The sequence below is a fragment of the Equus asinus genome, chromosome 10 (assembly GCF_041296235.1).
Source record: "Equus asinus isolate D_3611 breed Donkey chromosome 10, EquAss-T2T_v2, whole genome shotgun sequence".
Lineage (NCBI taxonomy): Eukaryota > Metazoa > Chordata > Mammalia > Perissodactyla > Equidae > Equus > Equus asinus.
The window spans coordinates 22,815,912-22,828,470 of NC_091799.1; the positions used below are offsets into that span (position 1 = coordinate 22,815,912).

The window sequence follows — 12,559 nt, forward strand, 5'->3', positions numbered from 1 at the left end:
CTAGCCTTTCCCGCTTGTTAAATTCTAGATTCCAAGGCAAGTAGATGTTTAAAATATGCTCATTGGAATTAGTTTTGTGAATAGTTGTCTTCCCTCCATCTCAACATGTCTTTGGATGGCATCTTATAAACCAGAGGTGCTTAACGTGGGACTTTGCTGAAACCAGTTTCTTGTGTTCCTCTGCTGAGCCTGCCATGTTTCACCCAGATGTCTCCTATTGGAGACATCAACTTCATTGCAGCCCCTTCCCATGTGTATTCTCAATCCTGGTACTATGATAGCTAGCAATTGCATAGTGCTGACACATACCAGATACTGCTCTAACAACTTTACATACATTAAGTCACTTAGTCTTTACAGCATCCCATGATACAGATAGTGAAAGTGAAGTACTGGGAATGGAAGTGACATGCCTAAGACCACACAGCTCAGTGGTCGTGCAGTCCAGCTTGAGAATGTATGCTCTTAACCTCTAAATTATCCTAACTTTCTTATTTACTTGTTTCTTGGATTTTTGAAATGGAAGAGAGAAGAAGATAGGATCAGGTAATGGGTTGAAGATCGCATGAAGATGTTGCCTCCACAGTCTCTATCCCCAAAGATGCCTCAGCCTTCCTACCTGTGGGATTGACAGAGGAGATTGAGAGTCCTGCTCAGGCTTGGGGTCCTGCCGGGGAGTTATGATCAGCTCTGAATCTGGAGGAAGGGTCCTGCTTAACATATACATCTAGCTTCCGGCATATGCTGGTTCTTCTCTCAACCTACCGTGGGAGTTGATGATAGAAAAGGAGACATAAGGGCCTCTGTTCCCCGCAATTTAGAGCCCTGGGGGGATTGTGCTTGCAGTTTTCCCAGGAGAGGAGAACATTACTGATGCCCTCTGAGCTCTGTGTTCAGGAGCCTCAGGAGAAACTTAGCTCTTGAGGTGTAGCATCTGATACCCGGGAAAGGAATTAGGGCTGTGCAGTAGCTGTGTTGGAGGTGTGTTCATGTACGCACATGTGAGCTATGTACATGTGTCTGTTCATATACTTATATGTATTCTCTGTACATGCATGTGCACCTGCACATGTCTGTGTGTAGACTTATGTGTGCCCACTCAGAAGGAGAGGAGGTGGTCTCTGATATCTGTGGTTCTATGTCTGAGTGTATGACTGTATCTAGGTGCGGGTGTAGAGTTGTGGGGAAGGGATTAAAGTACAGGCTCTGGAACCAGACTGAATAGATTTGGATGTTGGCTCTGCCTCTCACAAACTGTGTGAGCTTTTGCAATACTTAACATCTCTGAGCGTCATATTTTTTGTTTCCCACTCTTAAACATTGTATTGCTTCAACTTCTTAAACCAGACTACTTGCGTTTGAATCTCTGTCCAACCAGTTACTAAGTGATTTTGGTCAAGATATTTAGCACATGAACCCAAATAGTTCTCATCTATAAATGGCATAGCGTTCACAATTTTAGACAGATTTTTTTTTGTTTTTTCCTTGTGAATAGACTTTAGTTTTTAGAGCAGTTATAGATTCACAGTAAAATTCATCAGAAAGTACACAGAGTTCCCAGCTACCCCATACCCGCATACACAAAGCCTTCTCCATTATGAACATTCCCTACTAGAGTGGTACATTTGGTATAACTGAGGAAACTTCATGGACATTTCATCACCCAAAGCCCATAGTTTGCATTCGGATTCACTCTTGGTGTTGTACCTTCGATGGGTTTTGACAAATGTATGACGACACCACTATAGCATCACAGAGTATTGTTTTACTGCACTAAAAATGCTCTGTGTTTGCATGTGCATTCCTCCCTTCCCTGTAACCCCTGGCAATTGCTGGTCTTTTAATAATATCCATAGTTTCGCTTTTTCTAGGATGTCTTATAGTTGGAATCACATAACATGTAGACTTTTCATTTGGATTCTCTCGGTTAGTAAGTTTCCTCTGTGTGTTTTCATGGCTTGATAGCTCATTTATTATTAGTGCTGTATAATAGGCTATTGTCTGGATGCACAACAATTTATTTAACCACTCACTTACAGAAATACATCTTCTTTTAAGTAACCAGAGATAATTGTATTGTTACACAGGGAATGCAAAAAAAATTTATTCTGCCACCTGATGTGGTCTTCTGCGTTGTGCATGCTTCTTCAGTTTACAAGCACTGCCTCTATCTCATGGTTCAAGCCATATAGTGGCTTCTAGAGGGACCTATGTGAGGGTCCATTGTCCCACTTCACAAGTGAGGCAGAGTGTTCTTCTGATTGCCAGGGTCACGGTTAGGGTGGGGCTAGAATAAGATCCTAGTCTTCTGGTTCTTTACCTGATTTCTGACTCCTAAGTTGTCTCTGAGTTACAGCAGCACATATACCACCTTCCCAACAAGGGACAGGCATGGCGATTTAGAGTTAGGCAGTATCTGAGGGTGGATAAATTGCATGAGAGGAACCTAAAAGCCCTAAGGCACTCTAGTGGGAATCTGAAAGCTGATCACAGTAGAAGAAGGTTGGAACCACATTCCAAGAGTCTTTATGCCAAGGGGACCTAGAAGACTTCACCTTCATCTTTTGAACTTTTTCAATCATGAAGCCCTAGGTATTCCTTTCTCTGTGCAGCAAGACTATGGTTACATATGATGCAGATCATTATGGCCCTGGCTGAGATGAACTTAGTTTCTGGCTACCCTGCTAAGAATTCCTTTAAAATATGTCTCTGCAGTTCCTGAGATGGCCAGAATAAATTGCTCTCAGAGCACTTCTGTCCATGGATGCATTGGCTCTGGTCAAGCTCAGTAGTGTTTGTAGTTATAATTCCTGGCCTGGGTTCCAGCCTACCCAGCTACTCAGACATTTCCATGTGTAAGTCCTGCTGATGGGGCATCTCCTGGAGTTTGCTTGGAGATGAAGGGAGATTCTTCTGTCATTGTGGAAACACATCCATTTCCTCATCTCTTGTGTCTGCCTCTTGAAACTTCTTCTTTTCTGGGATTATATGAGTACTCTTTTTCTGTCCTTTTGCTAATGTCTTCTCTATCAGACTCTTCAATGTCAGAAATCCTCAGTACTCTTCCCTAGGTTCTCAGCCTTCATGATTCACACCTTTTCTTGCTTATGCCACTCATTATGATAAACAAGAGACTATGTTCAAAGAAATAAGTATTCAATATTGAGTGAAATCTTCAACATTGATGTATATGTAATGAGCTTTTAATGGAAGGACAATTTCCTTTTACAATTTCTCATGAAAGGATCTGCCTATCGTATTATTAAACTACTATTTTCAAGCAGTCCCCCAGGTATGTATATGGTGGGAAGAACGGCTGTCAAGGAGTTTCCTGGTCTACTTCCAAGGGCCATAGAGAGCATCCCACTGAACCTGACAAGGTATTTAGAAGGTCTGCTTAGACCTTTCCTCTGATTGTGTCTACTTTCAGAAGGGATTTATCTTATTCTTACCAATACTTATTAGCAATTCCCCAAGTTAACTTCTGAACACCATTTTTAGATAACAAAACTGTTATTAAAGTCCCTAGATACTACCTGCCTACATTAGGTCACTCCTTCTGAAGGGTGACAGGATATCTATTAGGATTTGCTTCATATTCTGACAGAGACAACATTCTAGCTCTAACTGAGAATGTTAGGACTAACCTGAGGGCCATAGTAGTAACTCTTTCACCCCGATGTGCTATCTCATGGTCACTTAGTATCTAGAATTCCCTTAGTTTGAACTTTTTAGAATATCTGTAGGCTCATTCATGAAGATCTTGATTTCTTAGTGAGTATAAGGAGTATGGGGCTGATGGCAAAGTGAAGTCAGAATTTTAAAAAGATGTTTGGTTTCTTGGGACCAGAGGACTTAATTAACTTTATAAGTTACAGGAAGATATAATTAATTAATTTATATATTTAATATATGCCAGGCATTCTTCACATTGTAAAGTGGTGTGTTGTACTTGGCTGATCATTAGAAAGCCAAGAATTCACTCTATTGAATTACAAATTTTTGGTTCCAAGATGCCACTTAAAATAAGAATCCTACCAGGAACAGTCTATGTTACTGAGCTTAATTCTTTAAATATATTATTTCTTCTGGTTAAAGAATATGAAGTCCTCATTCTAAACATTTACATATTACTGAAATATAAAAACTTTGAATGTAAGAATCCAGTCCCCATTGATATCATGGAAAGGATAAAACAAGGATGGCCTCTGTTACCACCATTAAGTGACATAGCTCAGATGGCAGTCAAAACCAGTAAAAAAGTAAAATGAAAGAAATAGGTGGCATAAACTTTAGAAAATATGAAATTGTCATTATTTTAAGTGACTTGATTGTCTAGAAGAATCCAAGGTAATTACTGAAAACTTCAAACCTATGAAGATTTTATCAAATTGGCCAGATACAAGATAAATATACAAATATTGATACTTTTCCTGTATCAGAAAAATGTAACAGAGAAAAATGTTTCAATTAACCATGGCAAGAAAGTTCATAAAATACTTAGGAACAAACCTGAAGAGGGAAAATAAAAAGAAATGAGACAGACCTATCTGAAGAAACTATAACAGAACACAAAAGAATGATCTGAATAAATAGAGATACTAAATAAATTTTTGAAGATAAAATATTTAAAAAACTCAATTCTTAGATTACACATATAGGTTATATCATGCAGTAGTTGTCTTTATCTGTCTGACGTATTTCACTTAACATAATGCCCTCAAAGTTCTTCCATCTTGTTGCAAATGATGGAATTCCCTTTTTTCTCATGGCTGAATCTAAAAAGATAAATTCATAGAAACAAAGAATAGGATGTTAGTTGCCTGGGGCTGGAAGGTGGGGGAAATGAGGGCATATTGGTCAAAAGTACAAATTTCCAGTTATAAGATGAATAAATTCTGGGTATCTAATGTACAGCATAATGACTAAAGTTATCAACACTGTATCATATACTTGAAATTTGCTAACTGAGTAGATATTTATTTATTATTTATTTTTATTGAGATATAACTGACATATAACATTGGGTAAGTTTAAAGTGTATAATGCATTGATTTGATACATTTATATACTACAATATCATTGCCAGTATTGCCCTAGCTAGCACCTCTATATGTGACATAAGTATAATTTCTTTTTTATGATGGGAATAGTTAAGATAGAGTCTCTTAGCAACTTTGAAGTTTATGTATAATTGAATATTGTTATCTATAATCACTGTGCTGTGCATTAGACCTCCAGGATTTTTTTATCTACTGGTTGCAATTTTGTACCTTTAAAAAACATCTCCCCAATTCTCCCACCCCTCAGCCCCTGGTAACCACCAGTCTACTTAAGATAGTATATCTTAAGTCAATTCTTCTCAAACTAATAAAATTCAATCCACCCATAATAACACTCCAAGGGAATTTTTAATGAGACAGAGATGGTCATTCTAAAATTCATCTAGAGGAGCAAATGGCTGAGGAAGGACAGGATAATTTTGAAAAAAATTAGAATAAGGATAGAGAACTTTTCTAACTGAAAATCAAAACCATATAATAATGAAAAACAAAAAGATAATGGTACGTACAGAGAAAAACAAATCAATGGACCAAAATAAAGAATTCTGTATGCTTGTATTTATACATGTGTATAGATCTTGACCTATAAGGAATGTACAATATGATAAAGATTTATTTCATAGCAATAGAGAAAGAATGGGATATTAAGTAAATGATATGCATGACAATTGGATGGACATTCAGAAAACAATGAGGCTAGATTTCTGTCCAACCCACACATAGAAATAAAACCCATTTGAATGAACAATCTAAAATTAGAAAATCCAAACCATAAAATAAATGTTAGCCAAAGACAAAGGAGCATACTTTTTATAATCTGAAGATGGAGCTGCAATTTCAAGAAAGAAATAAAAAGTAGAGGCAAGAATGACAAAATACTGTATTCAAAAATATGAAAATAACACCAAAAGAGACTATAAGTAATGCTAAAATATAAACTATTGACTCAGAATTATCCATAACACATTTACCAAAGAAAACTTATGAGAAGATGTTCAACATGACTGGTAATCAGAAAATATAATTTAAACTGAAATATGATTTTCACTGATGAAATAAATAGTCAATAAAACTTTATTTTTATACTATCCAAAGGAAAAAGACCCTTACATTTACTAGTAATAAGAGGGTAATCAGTGAAAGCCTTTTGGTAGTATCTATCAGATTTGAAAAACCAGATCTCTTTATCCAATAATTCCAAGAAATATCCAAGAAATCCAATATCCAAGAAATATATCCTTTGAAAATAGTCATATATGTATAGCACGAAGATATGTACAAACATTTTTATTATAGCATTGTTTACAATACTAAACAACACAAACAAGTAAAACAACCCACAGAGGAAATAAAGTAAATATCCACAAATAGGCAAATTATTCAAACAATTTATATTGCATTCTCATGGCTCAATATCACATAGTCTCTAAAGAAATAAGATGGCTAATGTTAACCAACATTTATTAGCACTCAATATTTGTCACACAAGGAGATAAGTACTTTTCATGCCTTCTATCATTTTATTTACTCCAAATCCTAAGACATAGTCACTATTATTATCTGTATTTTACAGATAAAAAACAGAATTTAGCAAAGTCAAGTAACTTACCACATCCCACAGTTAAGTGGTGGAGCTGGGATTTGAATTCAGGCATCTGTTGTCAGAGAGAAAGCTAATTATTGCTAAGCTATGTTATCACGTGAGAGTACTGTCTGTGATATTTTAAGTGACAAAAACAAGTTGCAGAACAATACATACAGAATAATCCCATTTTTATAAAGGAAAATATCTCCTTTATATTTTTTTGCTGTAGTGTGTATGTGACTTCCTTCTGAAGTGAGATTGGAGGGATGGAGTGAGGAGTTCCTTCCATATTTCACTTCATATTATATTGTTTGCATTTGAACTGATATGTCCTGCTCGGGATTCTGCAAGGGCCTTTCCAGGCCCAGTCCTTCTCTTTTCAGCTCTCTGAAATCTCTTCTTTCTGCCTAGTTTTCACTCCTATATCAGATTAGAGCTTTACCTAGCCCTTTCAAGCTGTTAAATTCTAGAATCCAATGTAAGTGGACATTTAAAATATGCCCATTGGAATTCTTTTTGTGAATAATTGTCTTCCCTCTGTCTCAATACACCCTTGGTCTCCATCTGATTAATCAGAGGTGCTTAAAGTGGGACTTTTGCTGAAAATCAATCTCTTGTGTTCCTCTGCTGAGCTGAAAATGCCTCACCCAGATCTTTCCTTTTGGAGACACCCACTTCATTGCATCCTCTTCTCATTATCCTTCTCTCAATCCTGGTACTATAGTAGCTAGCAATTACATGTGCTTACACGTGCCAGATGCTGTTCTAAGAAATTTACATACATTCCCACTTAGTCTTTACAGCACCCCATTTTGCCTATAATGAAAATGAGATAGAGGAAATTGAAGTAAATTTTGTAAGGCCACATAACTCAATGGTGGTGAGTCCAGCTGAAGAATGTGTGCTTTTAACCCCTACATTATCACAACTTTCTTGTTCACTTGTTTCCTGGCTTTTGAGATAGAGGAGAGAAGAAGATAAGCTCAGGGGAAGGGAGGAAGATCACATGAAGATGTTGACTCCACAGTCTCTGTTCCCAACGACACCTCAGCCTGCCTACCTGTGGGCTTGACAGAGTAGATTTAGGGTCCTGGTCAGGCATGGGGATCCAGGGGGTTATGAACAGCTCTGAATCTTTGAGGAACGAGGCCACTTGAAGTGGAGACCTAGCTTCAGAAATGTGCTGGGTCTTCTTTACTGAATGCATACTATGAGCCAGGTACTGGTCTAAGCACTTTACACACAGTCCATTTAGTCCTGTAATTCATGTGTGATACCACGTATGACAATGATTGTAAAAAGAAAAAAATGAAGCAGAGTTTATCACTTCTTAAAAGTTTGTATGAAGAAATAAATGTGTGAGAACTCTCAAAAGTAGTTTTTAAAAATAGGATTAAAAGAAAGAATTACTCAGTGTGTATTTAAAAAAGTTATGGCCGTCAAACATAATGATTTGATACAAATAGAGGTAATTAAATTAGTGGAACAGAATAGGACTCAAGTATATTGGGTCTTATTATATGATACTGGAGACTTTTTAATTAAGTGGGAAAGGATATTTTATTAAATAAATAATGCCAGCATCTGTAAGATGGATATATAAATATTACATATAAATATAGTCCAGATTGATTAAAATATAGGCCTAAAACTTAAAAAATGAAATAGTAGAGTAGGATTTTAATATTGGTTAAATAACCAATGTCTTCTCACTCAGAATATGAAAGAAAAGATGAACAAATTACACTGTGCAAAAAGTAAAAAGATGTTGATTGTGTAATTGAAGCCACGGGATAAATAATTTATTTGGAGAAAATACTTGCAAATACACATGGAAAACAAATGGTTAATATTCTCAATTTACAGAGATCCTACAATTTGGTAAGAAAATGACAATAATCTCCTCAAAGGGCAAAGTGCTTAGGCAATTTAAGGAGGAGCAGGTGCAAATGCCCAATAAAGATAGATGAAGTTGCAGAACTGCATCAACAGGGAGAAATGCACTAAGATGCCACTGTCCACCATCAGACTGACTGAGATTATAAAGATTAGTAACATACAGTGCTGTTGGGCATATAGAGAAATCTGTAGTTTCATATATTTTTCGTGGGAACGTGAATTGCTTAGAATCTACTCTGGCAGCATTTATTAAAATCATTTATTTTCAGGTAAATTCAAGCCCATGGGAAGGAGCAACTTAGCTATATACTTTGAATTCATTCTCCAGATACTCTCCTTTTGGTTTGAGAACTAGAAGTCTCTCTTTATTCTCTTTGTCTCATTATATACCTCATTGCTTTAATTGAGCACATCTTCATAATTCTGGCTATTCATTCTATCAACTCCATATTCCCAAGTATTTTGTCTTGAGCATCCAGGCCTTTGCTGATATTTGCTGCATGATAATCATTACCCCCAAGATGCTGATAAACTTCATATCAAAGAAAAGATTGTTTCCTCTGCTGAGTGTATGTCATAGATGTATTTCTTCTTGTCCTTTAGGAATGCGAACAGTCACCTCCTGGCAGCCATGGCCATTGGCTATATGGCCAATATCACCATCACCAGACACCACCATTCATCCTTCTTCTGGGGTGTCTCTTGCTCCATATCTGGTGATTCAGTCTATCTTCTTCACTTCCACTATCATTTATTATTATTTTTTGTTATGTCAATCCAGCACTGACATTGTCCTACTCTTCCCTTTGTCAATGAAATTGTGGGAAAGACATACGTTCAGGCTGCTGTGATGACCCCTTTTGTTTGCATGATCTTCATCTCTTATCTGTGAATCCTCATTGCTCTTCTCAAGATCTGTTCACCAGTAGGGAAATGAAAAGCATTCTCCACCTGTGGCTTTTGTAGCACAGTTGTAAGATGCTTTATGGGAGCATCACTTCTGTCTATTGCAGACTACTGTTCAGCTGCACTATTGGGGATGGTGTTTTGACAGTGATCTATGCCATATTGGTCTGCATATTGAACCCAATTACCTACAGTCTTAGCAATGGATGTGGAATCAGGCATGGAGAAGCTGATGAGCAGGATGAAACTCCATAAAGAAAGACTCACTGCTCATCCTCAAAAGAATCCTTTGAAATCTCTAGACCCCACGTCCCTCAGGAGGATGAAATTCATAATTAGGTGCGGATGGTTGGTATACCCAGCATTTCATTTATGATGGAGAAATGCTCACCGTCTTAATTAAGCTGATGTGTTGTCATTGTCCCTGAAAGTATTTCCTCTCACCTTATGGTCTCTATATTACCTGGTGGGATCAAGTATTATCTCAATCTTGTTACTTACACCTAAGATAGAGGTCCACTCTACCACACCACTTCTTTATAGGAAATCACACACCTTTGTTTAAGCAAAAGTCTGTGGAAGCTCTCCTATTCCTTCAAATCTACTCTGAGTAGCATCACCCAAATTTGATAAATAGTGATTGTTCATATTAATGTGCATATCTAAATAGTCAGGCACATGCTTATATACAGCCATTTTGTTTGACACTTTTGAATAATGTATACTTGTGTAGGTGTTTTTGTACATGTGGGTGTATGTGTGTGCATGCATGCATGCATGGCTTTTGTCTCTTCAAATCGTCATCAGACTGGGAGCGCACCAACAATGGTGATTCTGTTTTAACAATTTCTCTCTTTCTAGATGCCTCACAGCCCATGTTATGGGCAAAAACAGTGATCATCGACATATGTCGTGAACCAGCTCTATTAGCCAATCCACACCAGACTCCAATAGACCAGACTGTATGCAGTGGGATCTGAGACCTCTTCTTTCAATCTGCCTTCATGCCCTTTCATTTGTTCCACAAGTTTTACTCATTCCTAACTCTTCCCAAGCTTCCCTACAGATGCATCTGTTTCTTCCACATTCCTTTTAGTTTTCTGGGATAATATTTATTATGTGTTGCCATATGGCCTTGGAGTACTGAATTATTGGTTGAAGATTGCCAGCAGGTAGATCTGCAACAGTTTTAAACAGAATAGACTGGCCAGGTATGCAACATCTTTGCGTATATATATATATATATATATTTCTATATAGATGTTTACAAAAATGTCTGGTAATTCAAGTGATCAAACTTTACTGAATTTGTTAATAGAAGGAAATATAGGAGGTTCCAAATAAATATGGAAGGTGTAAAGAGATGTGATTTTCTGGAATGGAGAGATATTATGGAGTGAATCTAAAATTGTAGAATAGGTACCAAGACATGAGTAGAACTGTCAAATCATGGCATGATACAGACCACAGGATGGAAAACTACAGGGCTCAGTAGCGATTGGTGAAAGAGTATTTCTCCACAAAAAGACTTCCCTCTGGTTCTTGTGTGTGCCCGTGTGCATGTGTGTGCACGTGTGCACACACACACACAACTTGCAATCAGAATCCACAGATTTTCTTGGCCTTTGAAGTAGAAAGCCTATCCATTTGAGACTTAATTCTGCTTATCAATTTCTCTAAGCCCCATTTCATATCTTTGTTTCTTAAGCTGAAGATAAAGGAGTTCAACATTGATGTCAGCACAGTGCAGATAGTTGTTGCTATTCGGTCCTTGACAGTATAGCTGGATAATGGCTGGAAATGGACATAGCTAATACTCTGATAAAAAAAGAATCACCACAATGTGGTGGGAGCTGAAAGCGGAGAAGGCTTTGCATTTTCCAGCAGTTGAGGACACTAATGAGGATTCTCAGATAAGAGATGGCAATGCAGAAAAATAGGGCCATCACGGAAGCCAGCCCTTCTGTCATGGCCACAACTTCATTGACAGAGGAAGAAGAGCAGATCAGTTTCATAACAGGGTTGAAATCACAAAAAAGTTACTGATAACATTTGACGGACAAAAGGTGAGCCGTTTCACCAGGAGGACATGTAGGAGGGAGCAGAGGTAGGAGAAAGCTATGGAGAAGGCCAGTAGCAACATATAGTATCAGTGCTTCATAATAGTGAGATAGTGCAAGGGCTTACAAATGTCTACATAGTGGTCAATGGCCATAGCTGCCAGAAGATAACTGTCCAGGTTTCCAAAGACCAGGAAGAATACATTTGTGCCAGACATTCAGCATAGGAAATAGTCTTTGATAAGTCGTTCACTAACATCTTAGGGACTATAACTGTTGTGTAGCAAATATCAACACAGGACAAGATGCTCAGGAAGAAATACGTGGGGTTTTGGAGTTGGGGATCAGAGCAGATAGCCAAGATGATGAGAAGATTTCCCATCAAGGTGACCAGGTACATGAAGGGGAAGAGTGCAAAGAGTGGCTTCTGGTCCTCACGGCAAGAGGAGAGTCCCAAGAGGATAAACTCAGAGAATTTTGTCAGGTTGGACACTCCCATGGACTTGTATGAACCTAAAGGTATGCAATGCTGTCAATTACTGGTTCTTAAGTCATCCAGGTCATGCATCTTTACATCTTGTTCTTACACCAAGCAGTTATTAATATAATGAGCATTTAATCTGACGTTTTACTTCCTGAATATGGAAAATTCAAACCCAAAAGTGTGTTTTATCTTACTCTTTTAAATATTCAATGTAGAAATCTATAGAAACAGATATTAGGAAAGAGACAGAGACATTAGGATGGAGAGTTTGATTCTGTTTTCCTCCTTCCTACTCCATGTGTGATAATCATAGGAACCAAGGATATAGTCTTTGAGTCAGGTTCAGGTCAGCTTGTGATAAAGATTATTATTTGCTAACCCACATCTAGATAATCATGAGATAGTTACCTTATCTAGCTTGTGGTTGATGAATAACCATCTTTTTAAATCAAAATACATCTTTCCACATCATTTACGATGGAAACAAGAAAGTCATTTAAAGAACATTGAATTGAATGTAAACAGAGGAAAAGAAAGAAGATGGAAGGGAAAGCTAGAGAGA

General features: G+C 37.4%; 1 pseudogene; it reads right to left on the reverse strand.

Moving 5' to 3' along the window:
- Nucleotides 1-11,052: 11,052 nt before the first annotated feature.
- Nucleotides 11,053-12,012, reverse strand: LOC106830768 (olfactory receptor 1L3-like; annotated as a pseudogene).
- Nucleotides 12,013-12,559: the final 547 nt, after the last annotated feature.